This window comes from Pantherophis guttatus, chromosome 4 (genome assembly GCF_059756535.1).
Source record: "Pantherophis guttatus breed Tessera chromosome 4, ASM5975653v1, whole genome shotgun sequence".
Taxonomy (NCBI): domain Eukaryota; kingdom Metazoa; phylum Chordata; class Lepidosauria; order Squamata; family Colubridae; genus Pantherophis; species Pantherophis guttatus.
In genome coordinates, this window is record NC_142066.1 from 147,713,931 (window position 1) to 147,737,300 (window position 23,370).

A 23,370-nucleotide genomic window follows, 5' to 3' on the forward strand; every position below is an offset into this window, starting at 1 on the left:
AAACATCAAACAGAATTACAACCACCATCATGGGTTGCAATGTCAAAGTAAAATTATAGAGATAATCCAGTGGTGTTTCAGCAATATTATGAAGAAGATGATATGATGTCTCTATACTTGCTAGATATCAAAAAAGCCAATCTGCTCAAATATCTTGTTACTTTCAGCCCACTTGAATCACACAACTAACCAATCTTAGGAGGGTTTCAGCATCCTTGTTGGATGATTTCCTATCCCCCCCCCTACTCCTGGACAAAAAGAGGAAAGAACTTAACCTTAAGCCCATGGCATCCATGTCTTGTAATGCTCAAATCAACTTGAACTGTACATCGCTTATTTAGTCAAGTGCACAAAAGGATAAAGAAGAAACAGAGCCTTTTTAGAGGGAGGTTTCATGGAGGAATCGAAATCTCTTTGTTTAGCATACAATGAAGATGGAGGAAATTCAGCTTCCTAGCCTTGGGAAATTTCTCAGATTTCAAATCTGTTCACAATGGTAGCCAGCACTACATCTTTTGATAGCAGATTCTGTTTCATAATTCTGTATGGAGAAATACTTCTTTGTATCTAATGGCTGCCTCGTTATTTAATTTGTATTGAGTGATAATGACTGCGTCAATTGTGTTACATTAATTGTAATGGAGAGTAGCCCTAAAATATTTTGAGCATTAAATCCTATTGAAACAAGAGCTTTTTTCCAGGTAAATACGTTCAAAATTGCCCTTGACAAGGCAGAATGGGATTGCTTTCCAGCACACTTAAGCCACAACACTATCATAATTGCTGGTGCACTTATGCATGCCCCTTACAGACCTCTTAGCAATGGGGTGAGGTCAACAGTAGATAGTTTAAGGTTAAAGTTTTGGGGGTTTGGGGAAGAAACTACAGAGTCAGGTAGGGCATTCCAGGCATTGACCACTCTATTACTGAAGTCATATTTTCTGCCATCGAGTTTGGAACGGTTTACCTTGAGTTTGTATCTATTATTTGCTCGCGTATTGTTGTGGTTGAAGCTGAAGCAGTGATTGACAGGAAGGACATTGTGGTAGATAATTTTATGTACTATGCCTAAATCAGACTGAAGTCGGCGTAGTTCTAAGTTGTCTAAGCCCAAAATTTGGAGTCTGGTGGCATAAGGTATTTTATTGCGGTTAGAGGAATGGAGGACTCTTCTCGTAAAATATGTTTCAGCCATGGCTTGTTCAGCCATGTTGAGCTAGTAAAGAAGACCACACTAATAAAGAAAGGCTGATCCTATTCTGCTTGTATCATGATGTTTCACTCACATCTCCAAAGATCAGAGCTTCCAGGGTTAGTTTTGAAGGAACAGTGCTAAAATCTGCTATGTTTCATTCAGCTTTGCTTATGTCTGTGGCTGAGCTCATAGATTGTACTACTAAGCCATAATATAATTTTCTTTTCTTTGTACTTAATGTTCTATGTATATCCAAGCATTGTGGTTTATAATGTACTGTTTGGGGCTTATCTTGTGTGAACTCAAACCATGTAGTTTATCCAATAAACATAGTGCAACAAATCGGGATTAATGCAAAATATAAATCCATTCCGGATTGAATTAGATTTTGCCTTTTAGTTTGGTTTCACTCTTCTGTATGTTATACTTTTGTATTTTGATGAAGGAAAAATGAGAGCTTTTGTATTCGAATATGGAATTGAATATTAATATCCTGAATTTTCTTTTAAATTAAGAAGACTTTGATTTTTTAAAATAAGACTTTAAAGTTCTTTTAAATTCTTTAAATTTAAGAATTTAAATTTCTTAATTTAAATTATACTGTACAAATTCTTTAGAATAGGGATGGTAAATCTTTGGAATATTCATAAAATGGGTGAGGCCATATCAGAAATATGAGCATGCCTGAGTTTGAGAGAAAAATTTGTGGAGCTTTGTTTTAAATCATATCATGCCTGTTTTGGGGCATATAATATCATGTTCACATGTTTCCATTAGATCTTCAAGGTATTTTAGATCAAGAAATATATAAGGCAGTGATGTCAGGAGTGTTTTTTATTTTAGTTTGGTAGATTAGCAGAACATTGATAACCCAACCAAGTTTTTCTTGGTCCCCTCTTATACTTAACAAAATCAAGATGAGGTTATTTTGCATTTCATTCTCACAGTTTCCTCTTTCTCAGGACTGAATACAGGTAGTCTTCGAGTTATAACAGTTCATTTAATGACTGTTCAAAATTATGACATTGAAAAAAGTGACTTATGACTGTTTTTTATACTTACGAACATTGCAGCATCCCCATGGTTATATGATCAAAATTCAGATGCTTAGCAATTCATGACTATTGCAGTGTCAGTGGACCTTGTGATCAGTTTTTGCAATCGTCTGACAAGCAAAGAATTGGGTACGTCTAGTTTAATGAAAAGAAGGACTAGGGGAGACATGATAGCAGTGTTCCAATATCTCAGGGGCTGCCACAAAGAAGAGGGGGTCAAGCTATTCTCCAAAGCACCAGAGGGTAGGACAAGAAGCAACAGATTGGAACTAATCAAGAAGAGAAGCAACTTAGAACTAAGAAGAGATTTCCTGACAGTCAGAACAATTAATCAGTGGAACAGTTTGCCTCCAGAAGTTGTGAATGCTCCAACACTGGAAGTTTTTAAGAAGATATTGGATAATCATTTGTCTGAAGTAGTGTAGGGTATCCTGCCTAAGCAGGGGGTTGGACTAGAAGACTTCCAAGGTCCCTTCCAACTCAGTTATTCTATTCTATTCAAAGTCAATGGGGAAGTCAGATTTATTTATCAATCAAGTTATGAACTTAACAAATGCAATGATTCACTTAACAATCATTGGCAAGGAAAGTAATAAAATGGAGCAAAACTCACTTAATAAATGTTTCACTTCACAACATTTTTTTTTTTTATTAAATTTATATACCGCCCTATTCCCGAAGGACTCAGGGCGGTGAACAGGCACAAAATAAAATACATAGATACAAAAGTTAGAAACATAATCAAAACCAGATTAAATAATTTAGCCCGAGACAATTAAAAATCCCAATAATTTAAAACAGATTAAAATTTCGATTTAAAAGAATTTTAAAACAGGGGAGAAAATTAAGCCAGGCCGGCTTGCTGGAATAGGAGAGTCTTAAGAGCACGGTGGAAAGTGCGCAGATCCGGGATCCTCCGTATCTCTGGGGGGAGCTCGTTCCAGAGAAGGCCCTCCCCCTGGGAGCTGCCAGTCGACATTGTTTTGGGCTCAATGATGGTTGTAACTTGAGGACTACCTGTAATCTTTTTCAAAGTCCACCTTTGGTTCACTTATTCTTCCCTTTTTCTCAAGGTTTTACATTCTTTTGGTTTCCTAGCTCAACATTTTCAGGAGGGGACCTCTAAAAGCAAGCAAAAGGATCTTGGTTTATGGGTTGCCCATTATAAATAAAACAAAGCTTGAAAGTAGCTCAGTGTTTATACTGAATCTCAGGGGTGAAATCCAGCAGGTTCTGACAGGTTCTGGAAAACTGGTAGTGTAAATTTTGAGCAGTTTGGAGAACCTGTAGCAGAAATTTTGAGTAGTTTGGAGAACTGGCAAATACCACATCTGGCTGGCCGCAGCGTGGGGTGGGAATGGAGATTTTGCAATATCCTTCCCCCAGGAGTGGGGAGGGAATGGGGATTTTGCAGTATCCTTCCCCTGCCACACCCACCAAACCTCATCCACCAAGCCATGCCCACAGAACCAGTAGTAAAAAACTTTGGATTTCACTACTGCTGAATTTCTTGTTTTTTCAAGATCTGAAAGCTTAAACTACTATACGTAATGGTGTCAAGTTCAAAAACAGAAAGAAAAGAGAAAAACTAGTATGAAAATATGTACCATAAGTTCATTATCACTCAGCATATTTAGAGTATTAAGTAGATTTGGCCCATGCTGAGAAGGCTCCGTGGAGCACATTCTCCAAGTATAATTTCTTCTGTCAGGAGCCTGATTAACAAAGACATTTAAATAATATCACTGCATTCTCTAATGATCTGATCCCATTTTCTCTTTTGTGTGGCCACTAAAAGCATTCCCTCCTCCTTCCCCAACTTGGCAGATTTGACCTCCATTTCTTAATGGTGTCGAGTGATGATACTTTGAATTATTTTTCTGAATATGAATTCTGTGTTGAAAAATTAGCAGGTTTTTTTTATCACTGCAGCTGATAAAAGCACAATATTGCATCGCCTTTAATAACTATCCTTTCTATGGATAGGTTGATGAGTTTCTCAGAGTCTCTCCATTAGAGACCTTTGTTTTCAAAAGTTGCCTTGGTTATTAATATTTTTTTTAAACAAAAGGTTGATGTGCTGATCCCAGAATGAGAATACTGGAATACTGATACGGTAATTGTTGTATAGTATTAAGAGGTAATATATGAAGGAATATGCCATCAGTTAAGTTATATATAACAGTTCTTCATATTAGGACTGTCTATCATGTAAAGTCATAATGTAGTTTGTTCCATATGGGCTCTCCGTATTATGTGACTCCAGCCTATTGAATTTATTCAGCCAATAAATCAAGACTATGATTGTTGCAAAATGTGAACCCCGCCATCAAATTGGCAATGAAATCTTAGCTATGGTTGTCTATGCCAACCCTAATAAATTGTATCAGTGTGAATGTTGTTCAATAATATCTTAATTTAATTTTTGTTGGTACATGGGAATAACTGCTGAGGGCATGCAAGTATACAGTCTATAGCCAGGCTGGTTTTGGATTTCTGGTATTTGGTATACCTTGAATCCTAAGGACTGGGAAACGATCCTCATAAGGAATCTTGAAATGTCACTCAGGGAACTGATTTGAGTCACATCTAGTTAATGGGTGGTTCCTCAATGACCTCTCATATTGCATAATTTCATGCAATACTTATTTTCATATTGAAGCTCAGGTAACAAAAATACTCTTCTTCTTCCATCACGTATGTCTTATGTTACAGACGCGACGTTTCACTACCCGGCAACACGGAAGCGCTCCCGATTGGCTGAGACTTGACAGCTCAGCCGGCGGGACAATTAAAAGAGATGCCATTGGCTGCTGCATTTACCAGCCGGTATATAAATAGCGGCTGTGAGAGAAAGAGGTTTTAGTTGGTTCTGACATTTGCTGTTGCTGTTAATATTTAATAAATCGTTCCTGTTAACCGTTGCCTCAGTCTCCCTGCTTGTTCTTTCAAAATAGAACATTGGCGACGAGGATGGGATCCTCTCACTCACTGAGCAACGGCATCGCGTATCCTGAACTCAGTTCCCACCGCGGAAGGTAGATATTTCCTGATTCTGAGGAAATTTTTTTTTTTCGTGACAGTTTTCTTCTCTCACGATGGCTAACCCGGCAACATTCGCTCCTTTTGTGCCAGCTTCAGAGACATGGGACGCTTACATCGAGCGTTTTGAGTGCTTCCTACAAGCCAATGATTATACTGACTTTTCTAATGACAGGAAGCGAGCCCACTTCTTAAATGCTTGTGGGCCTCAAATCTTTGCTACGGCCAGGGCTCTAGTAGCTCCCCTCTCTGTGTCCACGGTTCCCTGGCCCACCTTGCTGGCGAAACTGAAGGGCCACTACGCACCCGCCCCCTCTCGAATTGCCCGCCGGTTCCTGTTCCGTCAGAGATTGCAGAAGGAGGGGGAATCCCTTAACACATACCTCGCTGCCCTCCGGGAGGAAGCAATTAATTGTGAATTCGAGAACCTTGACGACTCCCTCCTCGAGCAATTGGTCTGCGGGGTGCACGACTTGCGGCTGCAGCGCCGCCTCTTAGCCAAAACTGATATCACCTTACAGTCGGCTGTAGACGAAGCTCGTGCTTTTGAAATGTCGGACAGGTCAGCGGCAGAGATGCGTAGACTTCCAACCGCCCTACCAGCCAACCGATGTGCCGCTATTCACATCGGGGATGCTTGCCCCGACAACCTTTCTGATGACGAAGACGAGGTGAACCGCCTTAAAGCAGCTGGGGGTAACAAGAGGCCACCGAATAAGAGACTGACTTCTGCGCCCTGCCTTGGCTGTGGGGAAGAGCATCCCCGTGCTTTTTGTCGTTTTAAAAATGCTGTCTGCCGACGCTGCGGGAAGAGAGGGCACCTGGCCAAGGTCTGCCGTTCTGTTCCTCAGGAAGCTACCACGAGCGCTCCAGCTAACGGCAGACTCGGCAGGAAGGGGTTTCCCTCCTCAAAGGACTATTGTTTTGCCATCTCCCGGGACAGAACTAACCCCTCCATGTCTGTCAGCCATGCGTCTTCAGGACAGCACAAGAAGATCTTCCTGACTGTCCAGGTTGAAGGAAGGCCGTGCAGAATGGAAGTGGACACCGGGTCCTCCAAATCCATACTCGCCTGGCAGACACTGAAGAAGCTGGTGCCGACCATCTCACCTGAGCAGCTACAGCCTTGCAACACCAGGCTCCATGATTACCAGGGGAATAGTATTCCCATTTTGGGTTGTGGCAATTTCCTAGTTGAGAAAGGGGATTTCTCAGGGTCCCTCCCAGTTCTTGTTGTTAAGGGTAGCCTTCCCAGTTTGTTAGGGTTAGACTGGTTCGAGGCGTTGGGGCTCACCGTCTCGGGCGTCCACACCACCGTCGCTGATGGTTTCGAGGCCCTAACCTCCGAGTTTGCTGAGGTCTTCGATGGCTCCCTGGGTAACTATAAGGGTACCCCCATCTCCCTTAACCTTGACCCTCAGGTGGCACCCATAAGACTCAAGCCCCGACGGGTGCCTTTTGCCCTCCGCCCCAAGGTGGATGCGGAATTAGACAAACTATTGGCCCAGGGAATACTTGAACCCACCGATTATTCCAAATGGGAGACCCCCATTGTCATTCCCACTAAGCAGGACGGGTCTATCCGCATATGCGGTGACTTTAAGTGCACCCTCAACCGTGCTTTGCAGGCGCACCCTTATCCAGTCCCAGTAGTCCAACATTTACTACATTCTTTGGGTCATGGTACCATCTTCGCTAAATTAGATATGACCCAGGCATATCAGCAGCTTTCTGTTGATGACGCCACGGCTACCGCTCAGACTATTGTTACCCATAGGGGCGCTTTTAAGTGTCGCCGCCTGCAGTTTGGGGTCTGTGTTGCACCGGGCATTTTTCAAAGCCTTATGGAGCGATTATTACAGGGAATCCCCGGTGTCATCCCTTATTTTGATGACGTTTTAATTTCTGCCAACAACAAACTAGATCTCCTAGAACGCACCCATCAGGTGCTAATTAGATTCCAACAAAATGGCCTGAAACTCAAGAAGGCCAAATGCAAATTTGGAGTGCCACAAGTTGAATTTTTAGGGTTCCTTGTGGATGGGTCTGGCATCCACCCTACTCCTTCAAAGGTTGAGGCCATTAAGAAGGCCCCGACTCCCACGTGCAAAGCGGAGTTACAGGCTTTCTTGGGCCTGCTTAATTTTTACAGCATCTTCCTTCCACATAAGGCCTCTGTGGCAGAACCCCTTCATCGCTTGTTGGACAGTAAGGCTCCCTGGGTTTGGGAACAACCCCAGGCCACAGCCTTCACGGCTGTAAAAAACCTACTCACATCTAATGCTGTGCTAATACAGTACAATGACAACCTCCCCCTCACATTAGTTTGCGATGCCTCTCCATACGGCATTGGTGCTGTATTGAGCCACGTATTGCCAAATGGAACCGAGGCTCCAGTTGCCTATTACTCCAGAACCTTGTCCTCTGCTGAGAGGAATTATGGGCAATTGGATAAAGAGGCGTTGGCGCTCGTGGCCGCGGTAAAGCGGTTTCACGATTACGTCTATGGTCGTTTTTTTCAATTAGTCACTGACCACAAGCCTCTCTTGGGTTTGTTGGCAGGCGATAAACAGACCCCACGAATTATGTCCCCCCGCATGACTCGGTGGTCAGTTTTTCTGGCGGCCTACAATTACCAGCTGGTCTATCGCCCAGGGGCTCATCTGGGGAATGCTGACGGTCTCAGTCGCTGTCCTCTTACCATAGCTGTTGATGACCCTGCTCCTGACCGCTCCGTCCTGTTAATTGATGATTTCCCTGATTTAGTAACAGCATCAGACGTTGCCAAATTCTCAGTTAAAGACCCTACTCTAGTACAGGTTCTGGATTGGGTTCGTCGGGGGTGGCCACTGGGCCCGGTCCCAGGGGAATTCCGACCTTTTACCACCCGTCAGCATGAACTTTCCATCTCCCAGGGATGTTTATTGTGGGGTAGCAGGGTGGTGATTCCCCCCGCACTACGTAGGCCTGTTTTACAGCGTTTGCACGAGAGCCATCCAGGCACCGATAGAATGAAGGCATTGGGCCACAGTTATGTTTGGTGGCCAAAAATGGACCAGGCCATTTCTGAATGGGTAGCCAGGTGTCAGCGATGCCAGCAGTCCCGACCTGTGCCCCCTGCTGCCACGCCTAGAGAGTGGGAAACGCCCAGGTCCCCCTGGTCCCGGCTCCACGTAGACCTGGCTGGACCTTTCATGGGACAGAACTTATTGATTGTGGTTGATGCGTACTCTAAGTGGGTGGAGATAGCTCGCATGGCATCAACCACTTCAGACACTGTGATTAAGGTCCTCCGCAATTTATTTGCCACCCACGGCTTACCCGATGTGGTGGTATTGGACAACGGGCCCCAATTCACCTCGGCCACGTTTCAATTGTTCCTTGCGGGGTTGGGTATCCGCCATGCCTTGGTGGCACCTTATCATCCGTCCAGTAATGGCCGGGCTGAAAGGGCCGTCCGCTCGGCCAAGGATGCCCTAGCCCGTTTTGGCCCAGGGGACTGGCAGGAAAAGGTGGCACAATATCTCTTGGCGCAACACTCGACCCCTTGCCCGCTGACCAATCGAAGCCCTGCCGAACTCCTTATGGGCAGGCGTTTACGGACCACCTTGGACAGGCTACACCCGTGCTTCACGCCTGAGGCCCCCGTAGATTCATCTAGCCGCCCCCGGTCTTTCGGGGTTGGCGATTGTGTGTATGCCAGAAACTATGGGGGTGACCCTCCGTGGCTGCCTGGACGCATCATTCTAATAACAGGACCATGTTCTTACAGAGTCGAGCTCGAGGATGGACGAGCCTGGCGGCGCCATATAGATCAATTAAGGGGTCGTCTTTCCAACCAGACCCCGGAAGATGCGGAACCGACCATGGACCATCCGCCAGAGTCGACCTCGCCCCCACCTCCATGGGACGATAAGGCCCACGATGCTTCACCAACAATAGTGCCTCGGCCATCCTGTTTTCCTGATGAACCAGTGTCTCTTCCGACCTCTGAGCCTCCTGCTACTGCATCCGCGCAGTAGCTGGTAGTTCCAATGACTCAGGGGCTAGCGCAACCTTCAGGGACGTTCTCTGAGAGTCCGGAACTAGCCCCGTCCCAGGACAGCGAACTCCGTCGGTCAGGACGAATGCGCAGTCGTCCGTATTTCCTTAAGGATTACGTTTGTGCCATCCAAGGGGGAAGGAGTGTTACAGACGCGACGTTTCACTACCCGGCAACACGGAAGCGCTCCCGATTGGCTGAGACTTGACAGCTCAGCCGGCGGGACAATTAAAAGAGATGCCATTGGCTGCTGCATTTACCAGCCGGTATATAAATAGCGGCTGTGAGAGAAAGAGGTTTTAGTTGGTTCTGACATTTGCTGTTGCTGTTAATATTTAATAAATCGTTCCTGTTAACCGTTGCCTCAGTCTCCCTGCTTGTTCTTTCAAAATAGAACATCTTACATATGTGTAAATATAAGATTCTGTAGTTTTCCTAAATTGGAGTGAACAGTATACCCTCTGGTTCATAAAAGAAAAATAAGGACTGCTGTAAGTGATAAATACATCTGAGTCTTTGTAACATCTGGATAAGTCCTCATAAAATCTCAGCTGGTATATGTTGAATCAAAATGAATGTACCAGTTCTCAAAACCTTAGCCACAACAACTGTTCTTATCAAAAGTCCTTTAACAACCAGCCAGTGTTCCTTGTCTCTAAAATAATATTAGATGCCCTTTGATATTTGGCTGCATTTGAGCCAGCTGGCAAACTCTAAATCTAACATCTGGCAAGAGATGAACTAGAAAGTAATTTTCAAAAGAAGTTCCCATCTGGGGAAATATATAATTTTATTGTATAACTTTTTTCTTCTCTAAGAAGATATAGTTGAGGGAGTGGGGGCTGGAATCATGATCTTATTATTTAGATTTCTTAACTTTAATGTACAATGGTGCTTAAACATTTGTGGACCTCTATGGAACACAGTAGAATAAGTCTAGAATAGGCTTAAAAGTAATGGTGGTATTCTGCCGGTTCTATCCGGTTCGGGCGAATTGGTAGTGGCGGTGGAGGGAGGCTCCGCCCACTTGCCCAGATGTAATCATGTCCCGTTTTTGATGCTCTGAGCATGCACGGAAGGTTCTCCGCACATGTGCGGAGGATACGTGCACGCTCACATTTGCGAACCGGTAGCGAAGGTAACTGAATAACATCCCTTCTTAAAAGAATAAACAACTATCAGATTGTTGCTCATGTTTGAAATAAGGCAGAGAACTTTCCCTGGTCATCTTGTTTGGATTTACTCATTGTGCTTTGTGCATCGTGTTTTGCTTAGTTTTAGCATATTGTGCAAGGGGTGTGTGTGTGTGTGTGTGTGCGTAAAATCCAGTCATGCAACCAAATCTCTATATCGTAATGCAAGATGTAAACCAGTCCATGTTTAGTAGATAGAAATAAAAGGAACTACAAAAATAGGATAAAATAAAATAGGAATGGTGGTAAATCCTATCGTCGCCTCCTGTCATTGAAAAGCTGTTAATAAAAATTTATTTCTGAATAAGCCTGTAAGGAGCCGAGAGGCCTCACCTGGGACATGATTGGGAACAGGAAGCACTGATATGACTCTATTTCTTTTTCTAATACTTTTAAAGAGTGGATCTTTCCAAACTTGTGGCCTAGAGCTTCCCCTTTTTAGTTATTTTGCCTTCAATTTTTTGCGCTTTTTATTTCTTGCACAGTTCTTGCATGTGTTCTAGCCTTCTAAATTGGGATGTTCATGTGTGACTAACAAACATAGAATACTTTATAAAATGATCCATTTTTGTTTTCAAAATTGATATGGGTTTAAAATTATTCACCTTGTAACATTGTTCTCTGACATTGTTATGGTTCATGTTTTATATCCTTTCCTTATAAATTAAAAAACTTATAATAAAAACATTATGCTTGGACATTTTAAATAGTTACCATTTTTCATTTCTTCATATTATACAGAAACACATTGCCATTCTAATACCGTTTTACTAACTTTGTTCAGTTCACAGTAAAATCTTTAACATAATACTTTTTGATGCCAGGTATTCAAGAAGAATAGAAAGTTCAGCATTTTAAGCTTGGTTATCTGAATTCAGCCTCTGTTATAACAACCCTTTAGTTATTTGATGTAATTTTTAACTTCTGTTTATAATCCCCTGTAGAATGTTTAGATAAATATAATATATAAAGACCATGGTACTTTTATTATTTGGGAAAAACAAAAGTTTTGCACTCATCTTGTTTCACTGCAGCTGTAAGGGACTGAATTAGTTCATTTATTGAGTTTGCACGCTGCAAATTTTTGATCATGGTTTAATGGTTTCCTAGTCCTGTTTCTTTGGGGCCTGAATTTTACAAGCCTTTTGTTTTGTTAGTGTTCCAAACCAGTTTGCAGAAAACTTATTGAAGGCTGATTCTGGCAGAAACTCTATTAGGATTCACATCCGAACACTTGAGTTCCACAAGGGCAAAGGAAGCATCACTTGTCACCAATTTCTGCTAAACATTTAAGCAGAAGTGACATTTACTGGGGCTTGTTTGGAAGATTTATTAATGCAATATATCCTTGGCAAGAATAGCTGCTTCAGTAAACGTTATGCTTCAACACGTAACTGTGGGCAGGAATGCAGGAAGATTCACTAGCACTTAGTCATCAGAGTGAACGCAAATATTCAGTAGACGTTTTATTAAGGGCATGCTTTCACTTCTGCTCTGTTCTACGCGGATTAGTTTAACATCTGTTGTGTGGAGAAAGGGAACTCATGACATGTTAATCGCTAAGACACGTGTTTCACTTTTAAGCAAAGATACCATTTTAATATCTGGCAAACTGCGTTGGATTAAATAAATAGTTTGAGAGTAATGAATAAGAACAGAACCATCTTGATAATTTAAAATATTGTTTTTAATTTCCCTGCCATAGTTTTCGACTTGCATGTAGAATATATTTGATTATATTATAGTTCTCTGTAAAAATATTACTTTCTGGATGCTTTATTTCAGCAGGATTCAGGTCATTTTTGTTTGTTCTTGGGAAAGGGGAATACATGCCTCGTGTGTTAATTATTCTGTCACACACAGTTTAGCTATAGGATGCTAGAAAATCACAGCTGAGGTTATATTCCATCTTGAGCTAGCATAACATTAATAATCATTACCCTAGAATGAAGGATGGGGATGCATAAGGTGTGGCCGTCAGGATTTGCCTCCATTCCTGCTTGATCTTTCCATGGGAGACAAAGGCACAGATCACCTGCTCCCACCTGAATTTTGTGGCATGCTTGTGACCCTCCCTGCTCAAAGCCCTCAGGATTTTTTTTTTATTTATAACAAACTGCAATTTTTAATGTGACAGAAAGGAAAGATAATAATACAAAAGCATGGATGGAGAAAAACTGAATGCCTGTATTTACTTTCAATTAAATGCAAATGCAAATAAAATTAAATCCAACCTAGTTTTCATCCTTGAGTGCAGTTCAAAGACCAAGTGCTGTGCAGCCTCATTTTAGTCTGTGTGACATGCAACGTTGTGGAAGGGATGAGAATATATTTCTGCAATGCTCTTAGTCCTTGCTTTGATGAAAAAGCCTAATAGCTGAACATAACTAAAATTAAAAGTTCAAGAACACTCTGAAAAATGGGAGTTTTTGTGTAATTTAAGTCAGACAGTCTTTCTCAGTCTTTCTAACCTACCATAAAGGATTATTGTGGAAATTGTGTGGATTTCCAGGAGGAATGGAGGGCTGCTTTCCAGATGGCTAAAAAAACCCCAGTTGCTTTAATCTGGCAAGTTTCTGTCTACAGGTGAAGAACAAAAAAGAAACTACTCTGGAGCCTGTGACATCAATTTTTTCAGACTAAAGCAACGATTTGCACAACTATAGATATATTATAGCAGAGAAGGAGCTATTTTTAAACCCTCTTTTTTTTTCAGGCTTCCCTGCCTTTAACCCTCTGGAAAGAAACTCCTCTCTTCTGGAAATCCAGACTATATTCCACCACAGTTGTGAGTCAGGTCCAAGATTGATTAAAGATATAGCAGTTATCAAAAGAGTGGACTAAAGCAAATTGTTCTTCCTTCACAAAAAAGGGCAACCTCTTCCTCTTGATATCCAAAAATCTGTAGGATACTGTCCAAAGATTGCATGTATGCATACATTCATATACACACATACATATCTTGTTTGCAAGTAAAGTACTAGCTGATGTAACCTTAATTTTTCTGCTAATCATTACTTGTAATCAGAACTCTGAAATTCTTGTTCCTGGATTAACTGTTTCCAGTTAGATAAAGTTAAGGGTGCTCTTTGAGTGAGCTGTCTTGACTTCCTAGAGCACATGCAGTATATAATTCACACACATGTGAATTATAAAACATCACTGTTGCTGATAATAGGACTAGCCAGGGCCTGAAAAAGTAGTAATAGGTATGGGTTTTTCTCTAGCCCAAACTAATTTGGAATCTGAAAAAAAATACTGTGCTATATTTTTGTAACTTTGGATTTTCAGAATTAACTTGCAACTGAGGAAAAAATAAACAGCTTATTTGCAGTGATGGTTGAAATCAAGTTAACAGGGACCAAGTTTACATTTCGTATTACCAATAAAGGAGAATATTTGTAGCTCAGTGATGAAATGAGGGGTCCTTGGTGCTCTCTGAGCTTTCTTGTTTTCTTGGAGGCGTTTCATTACCCAAACTAGGTGCTGGTAAGGACTGCTGTTTGCTGTCAGTTTATATTCTGGGGCCTTGCCCTGTCAGTGTTGGTGGGCGCATTCTTAGAGATACTTTAGTTGGGCTGTTTGCTGTTGGCTTCTTTGGCAGTTTCTTGATTGGGGTACTGTTTACTTGATTATTGGTCTGATGTTAACCTTTGAGTTAATCTATGTCTCGGCCAGTCCACCCAACTGCACTGGAAACAAGCCAACACCAGAATGGAATAAAGCAGTTGCAATCCTTTAATTAGGTTCAGCACAGCAAACACAGGCAGGAGAAAGGCACAAGCCGGAAACAAGGTTTAAAGTTAGCGCTACACGCAATCGCAGTGTAGCGCCTTTTATATACGCAGCAATAAATCAAGTGGCAATTAAACAGTTAATATCACCCCTCCTTCCCCTAGCAGGCCTGTAGGAGGAGCACAATAAATCAATTAGCAATCAAACAGTCAACATCATCCCTCCTTCCCCTAGCTGGCCTGTAGGAGGAGCGCGCCTCTGTTACATCACAAGGCAGCGTCATCTGCAAACTCCATGCCCCCCCTATCTCCGATGAAAGTTTGCTTCGTTTTGTGCGCGAGTGGTAAAGACTTCTCAAACAGGTGATGACACGCCCCCGGAGAGTCCAGCAGCTTGCCCCCTCCTCGTCGTCCTCCCCAGTGATGGCGAGACCCAACCGAGGCTCGACACTATGCTGATCTGGGTGTTGATAGCTGGTGAAGAGGTGCTTGATTCTTTTTGTTCCCTTTTGTCTGGTTGATTGTCTCTTTTGCAATGTTTATAGATGTTGTTAATGTCTATGTGCCTATTGATGGCTAATTTGCCAGAGTGAATATAAGCTGACAGCAAACAACACTCTTTACTGGTACTGATGATGTTACATAGTTTGGTAATGAAACATCTACAAGAAAACAATCAAGCTCAGAGAGCACCAAGGACTCCCAATTCCTATTACATGAATTACATGGAGTAATTCAAAATGTCTGGAATGTTTCAGCTGTTCTGTAACAAAACTGTCCTGAATGAGATATTTTCTCTATGACACACCCAATATTAAGAGAAACGATGTTTCTGAAAGGCATTGCTAAAACTTGAATTGCAACGTATCAAGGAGTTTACTTATTTTAAGAGACAGAATTAAAAGGAAAGAGAAGTAAAGCAGATTATTAGCCTATTTCTTCTGCATTATTTTCTAGCTCAAAATAAGTTTCTCTTAAACCAAATTTCATTTACAGGTGAGAAGCATCACCAAGATTTAGAAATATGTTTGAAATACATTGGGAATCTTAGGTTCAAAAACTCCCAGCTCACCATACCTGAATTAGATATGTAAATTGGAAAATATTCTATTGAAAAGAGGCAGACAATTTTTCCCTCTTGGAAAAAAAAATCTGGGTTTGTTGAAAATTTTATGTAAATGTTCATTATATATTGATAAATTGTGCAAAAAAGTACTTATCAGGTTTGCACATAGGTTGCTACAAAAGTAAAGGGGGAAAATGGTATCCAGATTGTGGTAGTCTGTAATTATAAATGACAGGGAAATAAAATAGTTGATGCCTTAGCTAAGGTTTGAAATGTGCTGTTTTGGCTGATAGTTTATTTATTCTTAAGCAAGTGTTTTTTTTAATTTATGAAGGGAAGGAGTACATACATACAGGATAGAAAATGACCCAACATGTTAGGTTCAGGGGTGAAATTCTACTGGTTCAGACCGGTTTACCTGAACTGGTAGTAAGTAATAAAAGCTACCAGTTTGGGTGAACCGGTAGGAAAAAAAAATGCTGCGGTATTTCTGACGATCAGCTGTGCCACGCAATTTATATTCACTGAAAAGCAAGAAATCCTGCTTTCTAGCGAATCTAAATCGTGTGGCACAGCTGTTCCCTTCCCCTTGCTGTTCTACTTACCTTAGAAAAGGCTTCTTAATCCTCCTTTTTCAGCACTGCGCGGTAGCGCCTATGGTGCGCATGCGCATGAAGCACACATTTGGCACACACAGCACATGCATGTGCACAGCAAACCAGTAGCAAAGCGAACTGGTAGCAGAATTCAGAGCATTTCACCCTTGGTTAGGTTGTTCAAGACTCAAGTAAACTTGGATTACTCTTAAATATTTGAGACTCAGTTTTTCATACTCACTACTTCTGAAATATATGTCATCCTTCCTGATAAATTCCATTGGTTTAAATTTTATTTTAAAGCACTGTACTGTTTTTGAAAAGCATTTATGGTTAACTCCTTCCAGAAATGCATAACAGTCCTTTTTCTATTGGTTTATAATAGAAGCCAGGCCATTGACTTCAATTTCTCAAAAGAAAGATCTGTTCAACCGTAGAACAAGACCCCCTCAAAAAGGGTGACTTCACCTTTATTAAAATGCTAAACAGAAGCTTGGGATTATCTAATAACGAATTCCAGTCTTGGGCAGGAACTGGACAATTTGACCTCCAATCTCAACTTTATATTCTATTCTTTGATTCTAAATTGCTTTCTTTTGCTTTGTTTTTAAAACAAAATGTCTATAACTTGTTTGTGTTTTTAGGCAGCGCTAGTTAAATAAAAATTCATAAAAGATTGAATATCTTTCCTTCAAAGTATCTGATGGGAGAGTCCTTGATGCACAAGTCCTGGTGATTAATAGGCAGACATGTTTTATTTCAGGTTCTGCTAAAATTCCATGCCCAGATGTTTATTCTCTTCTATCAAAATTCTTCTATGGTGCTTTACTTGTACTGACATCTGGTGCTTGTGTACTGCACTGCAACATGTAACATTGCTTTATAAAATATGGATAAGTGGCAGTCCAGGTTTTATGGCTAGTACTTATTTTTCCTTTCTTTTTCTTCTTATGGGTGAAGAAGAGCATAAACTAAATCCCAAATGGATATGTTAATGTGTTTTGAAGACATAGAAGAATTAAACATATTTTTTGTGCTCTGATAGATTTAGATGTATTTAACAAAATATATTTGTGAGCTAAATAAGTGAATGTATAACTTAAATAAAAGATTTTTGAAGATTATCGGTATCACAAAGGTAAAGGTTTTCCCTATCCAGTTATTTTCAACTGTAGATGGCAGTGCTCATCTCGATGTCTTAGCTAAGGAAACCAGCGTTGTCTGAAGACATTTCTGTGGTCATGTTGGCCAGTGTGGCTATAGCTGCCAAGGTGCACAAAATGTTGTTACTTTCCCACCAAAGTGGTACCTACTTATCTATTCACATTTGCCTGTTTTCAAACTTCCAAGTGAGCAGGAGCTGGAGCACGGAAAGGTAGCTCACTCTGTCATGTAGTGCTTAGGTCTCAAACCCAAGGCTGTCAGCTTTCTATCTGCATATCTATATAATCATTTCGTACATAGGTTTTTCTATGTATATAATTTTTATTTTAATGCTCATGATCTGTGTATTAAAAATAATATTGCAAACAAATAATTGTTTATTTGTTTGTTTCTTTGTTTTATTTATATCCTGCTGCAATTGGAAAATATTGGCTAACACAATATAAGGAGGATATTAAAAAAATCCACAGGGTTTAAAAGTTTAATTTCCAAATCATAAATCAGAAAACCCATGGGAATAATAAAAATGAGAACAATTAAATATAAATATGAAAGCTAGGTAACATGATTGGCACAGAGTCTGAAATAGCTCATTTTTAAAAACAACTTCCTGAAAACTATCAAGGAGTGGGTTAACCAGATCTCTGAACTGTGAAGAGACAGTTCCAAAATTGCCATTGAGGAGTGGTGCCTTCTAGCTTCAGCTTCTCTTACTTACTATTAATGTAGGACTACAAATTTACCCCTGGATCATATAGTTTTAGTAGGTGGGGCCACATCAGGTTGGAGCAGATAATCCTGCAGGTACCCTGATGCTAAATTATTTGTACTCTGCATTTTGGGGGGGTAAGAAAGCGGAGAAAAGAATAAGTTGCTGATGAGCATTTACTTCATCCCATAGAATACCTATCCATGTGGTTAAAAAGACTCAACATCAACTTGAAGTGTTGAAGTGGTCATTTACTGAATCCTCATGAATAACTTAAGGGACTAATAAGAAGAGAAGAGAAGAGAAAAGAGAAGAGAAGAGAAGAGAAGAGAAGAGAAGAGAAGAGAAGAGAAGAGAAGAGAAGAGAAGAGAAGAGAAGAGAAGAGAAGAGAAGAGAAGAGAAGAGAAGAGAAGAGAATAACAGAATTGGAAGGGACCTTGGAGGTCTTTTAGTCCAACCCCCTGCTTAGGCAGGAAACCCTACACCACTTCAGACAAATGGTTACTTCTTAAAAACTTCCAGTGTTGGAGCATTCATGATTTCTGGAGGCAAGTTGTTCCACTGATTAATTGTTCTAACTGCCAGGAAATTTATCCTTAGTTCCAGGTTGCTTCTCTCCTTGATTAATTTCCACCCATTGCTTCTTGTCCTGCCCTCACGTGCTTTGGAGAATAGATTGACTCCCCCTTCTTTGTGGCATCCCCTGAGATATTGGAAGACTGCTATCATGTCACCCCTGGTCCTTCTTTTCATTAAACTAGACATGCCCAGTTCCTGCAACTGTTCTTCATAGGTTTTAGCCTCCAGTCCCCTAATCATCTTGGTTGCTCTTCTCTGCACTTTTTCTAGAGTCTCCACATCTTTTTTACATTGTGGCGACCAAAATTGGATGCAGTATTCCAAGTGTGGCCTTACCAAGGCATTACCAAGGCATTAGAATCTCTCTTTCATAGGAGGGAGATTAATTTATTTTGATTGTAGACAAGCATAAATATATAATTAATACTGTTTTTGGAAGCAACATGGGGTTATGTTATTTGAACTGTTCCTCAATATAGTGGTGCATTGGTTCAGAACAGTATATTTCCTATTTTTTAATAAACCATCACCTTAAAGTTGATTGATTGTAAAAACAAGCACTCAGAATTATATATTGTACAACTGCATTACTACCGCAAGAAGATGCATATATACATATCCTCTTTGCTTTATAGCCCCAAATATTTGGCAATTTATTTCACTTTATGCTGCTGCTGCCTTAGAGAGATACTAATTATACCCAGAAGGCATTTTCCGCTCAAGAATGATGGCATGCTACACCACAGTGATTAAAACAGTTTCTTTTGCTTCCAATTATTTCTTTGATTTGTAAAAGATATCAGAATCCCTGCTTAGAGGATAATTGACAAATGTTCAGAACAATGAATGTCAACATTTTGACATTTGAGGATGTTGATAAATTTTAAATGGTTTCAAGTTCAGCAATGGGATTTTATTTAATATTGAGAAGAAGGACTTGGTCAGCCCGAGCAGTTCCCATGGCTTCAGATAATAACAGCCAGGAGCACTTTAATTCAGTATGTCATGAATTCTTGTGTTTAAGCGCCTGGACCTTTGTCTACTTGCTACAACAATATATTTTTCATGAATTCCCTACATATTTCAACTTAGAGGACCCTAGGTACTGTTAAAATTGTGTTTTGCTCTATAAGTGATATGTTTCCTCCCCCCAAAGGTATTGTATAATCTGATGTGCTTCTGTAATCATTTGTTTGAGGTTGCAGTGAGGTGATTCTCTTATGGGTGGATCAGTCCAACCCCTATTAGCTTTAGGTCCACAAATACAGTCTTGATCCCCTTTGGATAGTAGGAGAGTTCACTTCTTTCATACAAGTCTCTTCCTTTATACTGTCAAATCTCCAAACAATTCCCCTGCTTGGAAACAGCAGCTGACTGATGGTTGGTGCTATATGATTAAGAGGAAAATGTCAGCACTCTTTCTGCAACTTTAGCGCCATTATATGTTTGCCCAGTATTTGATACAACTAGTAATGTTGTTATTGTGGTTTCTTCACTTCCCCTTCAGGAGCTTAATTACTGCATGCCTGAAATGCCTCCAATGTTGGATTGTTGGACTGGTGAATGGCAAGGTACTCTGGGAAATATAGTCCCAAGCAACCTAGTTTACATGTTTTGCATTGAAATAATGCAACTGGTATATTATAAGTATGTGGTGTAAACTACAAGGACAAAAAGATGATGTAATATTTCTGTTGGCTCAAAAATAAGTAGAAAGTACTAACGGTCCATCGAAAGACTCCTTATATGCCTATAGGAGCATTAACAATGAAGTTATCCAGAAGGTGGCAGCACCCTTTGATAATTCATCAAGTATCATATACTTCAAATAGCAAGGAAGCTGGGCCTGTCAATCTTGCTTGGCTCCTTGGTGAGTTGTCAAATAAATGATTTTTGTCTCTTCTGTCTTGCCTTTTCCAGATAACTGGTCTTTGGCTTGGCTTATGTGACCAGATCACTGGTTCTGTCATTCATTTATCTAACCTAGCTCTCTGCTTAGAAATTTAATTGGTCTGTATTCCCAGATCATCAGTTCTGCCATTAATCTATCAACCTGGAAATTTGGCTTGTCATGTGTGATCAGATCACCAGTTCTGTCACAAATGTAGCTTTACGCCTAGCAGTTGTTTAACAGTGAAATGTGAGCTATCCTCCTTCACTGTCTGTTGGACAAGGCAAATAAAGAGTCAATCTTTCTAAAGATTCTAAAGAGTCAATCTTTAGAAAATTTTGGCTCTAGAACCTCTAATTATGGATCATCTGCTATCCTAGGGAATTTTCTTCAAAGAAAATTTGGGAAAATAAATCAATTTAAATCCTTACTTTGGTTAATGTAGATGCAAGTGTACTCATTTTCTACAAAACAACTAATATGCAACTACTAACTTCCTTTCTTTCAACTAAAAGCTGATGCACAATGTGGCATGAAATATCCCTGAGAATATGTAGATCATTAAAGAAGCACATTCCCATAACAAGGATATGGTATAAATATGATTATATACATATATTTTCTAATTGAGGCATGCCTTCTCTGAAGATACCTGGCTTTGTTTTAAAGCAGTATATATTTGAAATAGCTGTGCCAAATTTCCATTTATTTTAATATAATGTTTAAAATGAGCCAGTGGCCTCAATCCCATTTTGAAAGACAGTTGGCCACTTCAGAGGCTACCAGTGAAGCTAATTGACTTCATTGTGGCAATCTCAGAGCACAGAAGGGGCATGAAGATTGAATTATTATCTCTGCACCTGTTTAGAGATATGTGCTATGTTTCAGTGTTAGTATAGCTATTTTTTATAATTTATAATAAGGAAATACATGGTGGGGAAATTTGAGGAAAAGGATATGAGATTTGCAAAAGCAGAGAATATATGGAGCTGAGGTTATTGGATTCTTGATTGTCTGTCTGCTTTGACATGAATTACCTAGGTGGATTTAATCCTTGTATGCATTAAAAAAAAAGAAAGATCAGAACTACTAGCAGATTACTACAACCCTTTAGTATCACTATAGCTACAAATCTACAAAATCCTTCCAAAAAAGATCTTAAGCAAACGGAAAGACCCAGTAGCAAGAGAAAATAAAAGAGAAGTCATTTACAACATGCGATGTAAGGATTGTAAAAACCAGCCACCAAACTTCATTTCATGTCACAGCATTGATAATGTTACCTAGCATAATAATAAAACACGTGCAAGAAGAAACCCAACCTCAGAGAAAAGCAATAAGATGAGAGTGAATAGTGAACAGTAAAAAAACCAAAACATGCATGCAGTATTTTAGAGACTAAAATAATGGTATAATGTTGTGCTTGAGTTCTGAAATATCATATAGTTTTCATTTCAGCTTTATGTGTGATTTCATTGCTCCAGAAACTTATTTCTTAATTTTTGATCCATATCCAATGTAAATCAAACGCCACAAAAATAGATCGATCGATCGATAGAATTCTTTATTGGCAAAGTGTGATTGGACACACAAGGGATTTGTCTTTGGTGCAAATGCTGTCAGTATACATAAAAAGACAAGATACATTCATCAAGAATCATAAGGTACAACACTTAATGATAGTCATAGGGTACAAATAAGCAATCGAATCACACTAGGAAACAGTCACTATAAATCGTAAGGATACCAGCAACAAGTTACAGCCATACTGTCATAAATGGGAGGAGATGGGAGATAGGAATTAGGAAATAGGAAATAGGAATTAGGAAAACTGGTGAAGATGGACATTCCTGTTTAGTGCAACTCTAGTGGCAAAGTTCAACTGATATCAAACTAGATAGAAGTCTAGGACAGGCATTTGTATTAATTTATAAATATTTGCATTGGCCTGTCCTCACAATACACTTGAATAGATCAGTTGAGAATGTGTGTGTGTGTGTGTTTGTGTGTGTGCCTGTGTGTGTGCGTCTGCGCTAAGTGCCTCCAAGAGAATGAAAGTTAGCTAGAAGTACATCCAGTCATGTTCGCCATGACCATCATCTCCTCCTCCTTGCCCTCCTCCTCCTCCTCTTCCTCCTCCTTCTCCTCCTCCTCCCAGCACAGAATGTGTACCTCAATTCTGGGTAAATAACATTTCTATTATCTGAACATTTGCCCTCTACAATAAAGGATGGACAACTTCACCACAATTATTTGGCTTCATTGTGCTGATGGTTATGTGGAAGTGTTAACTGTACTTAAAATATTGAATTAATGGAACAGCAAAAATGTATTTTAATAGCTGTGAAAATCCAACAGGGAAGTTTCTTCTGTATTTATAAATAGCTAATATAGAAAACTGCTTCTTCACCCACCTCAATACATTTGATTTAATATATTTGATCATTGCTAGATTTGCTTTTCTTAAGCTTCCAGTCAGAGACTGGAAATAAAGAGGCTTCCCTAAAGAATGTGGGAAGGTAGCTAGCAGACAATTATGTCTGTATGTTGACTTGTTTGTTGTGAAAACAAAGATAAAAGCCACTCATACCAAATTCTGCAGGCATCCTGACAGTTAACATGGGAATTGACAATTTGCAGTACATATAGCATGGGAACTATAATTGCGTAAGGAGAATCACCATAGAGGGTTTAAAGTATTTCCTCACCAAAATAAAATAGCAAGGCGAAGAAACAGAAGATTAAATGGAAACTGCAGAGAAAACTAAAACGTTCCATTTTATTACATACTATAGCCAAGTAGAAACTGATTTTCAGGCAGCTAATTTGCTGGGTTTTTGAGGCATTGGTTATAGAATTCTAATCTTTGATTGTTTAATATTTCATATAGGCTCAGGTTTTGAGAGGGGAAGAACTAAAATTGCTTAATTGTTCAAGGTGAAATGTCTTTTTAACGGATAAGATCCTGTTTGAAAAACTAATGGATCTTTTACTTTATTCCACAAGTTTTACTTTATTTACTCCATGGTTGCAAATATCCTGCAAACTCTGATAGAAATAATTATGTTCATCCAATTTATTCTAAAATATAAAATTTAGAGTA

At 40.0% G+C, this 23,370-nt stretch overlaps 1 protein-coding gene across 1 annotated transcript in view; it reads left to right on the forward strand.

Moving 5' to 3' along the window:
- Positions 1-23,370, forward strand: part of PTPRN2 (protein tyrosine phosphatase receptor type N2) — a 717,244-nt gene that overhangs the window by 184,143 nt on the left and 509,731 nt on the right. The gene's annotated exons all lie outside the window — the stretch shown is intronic.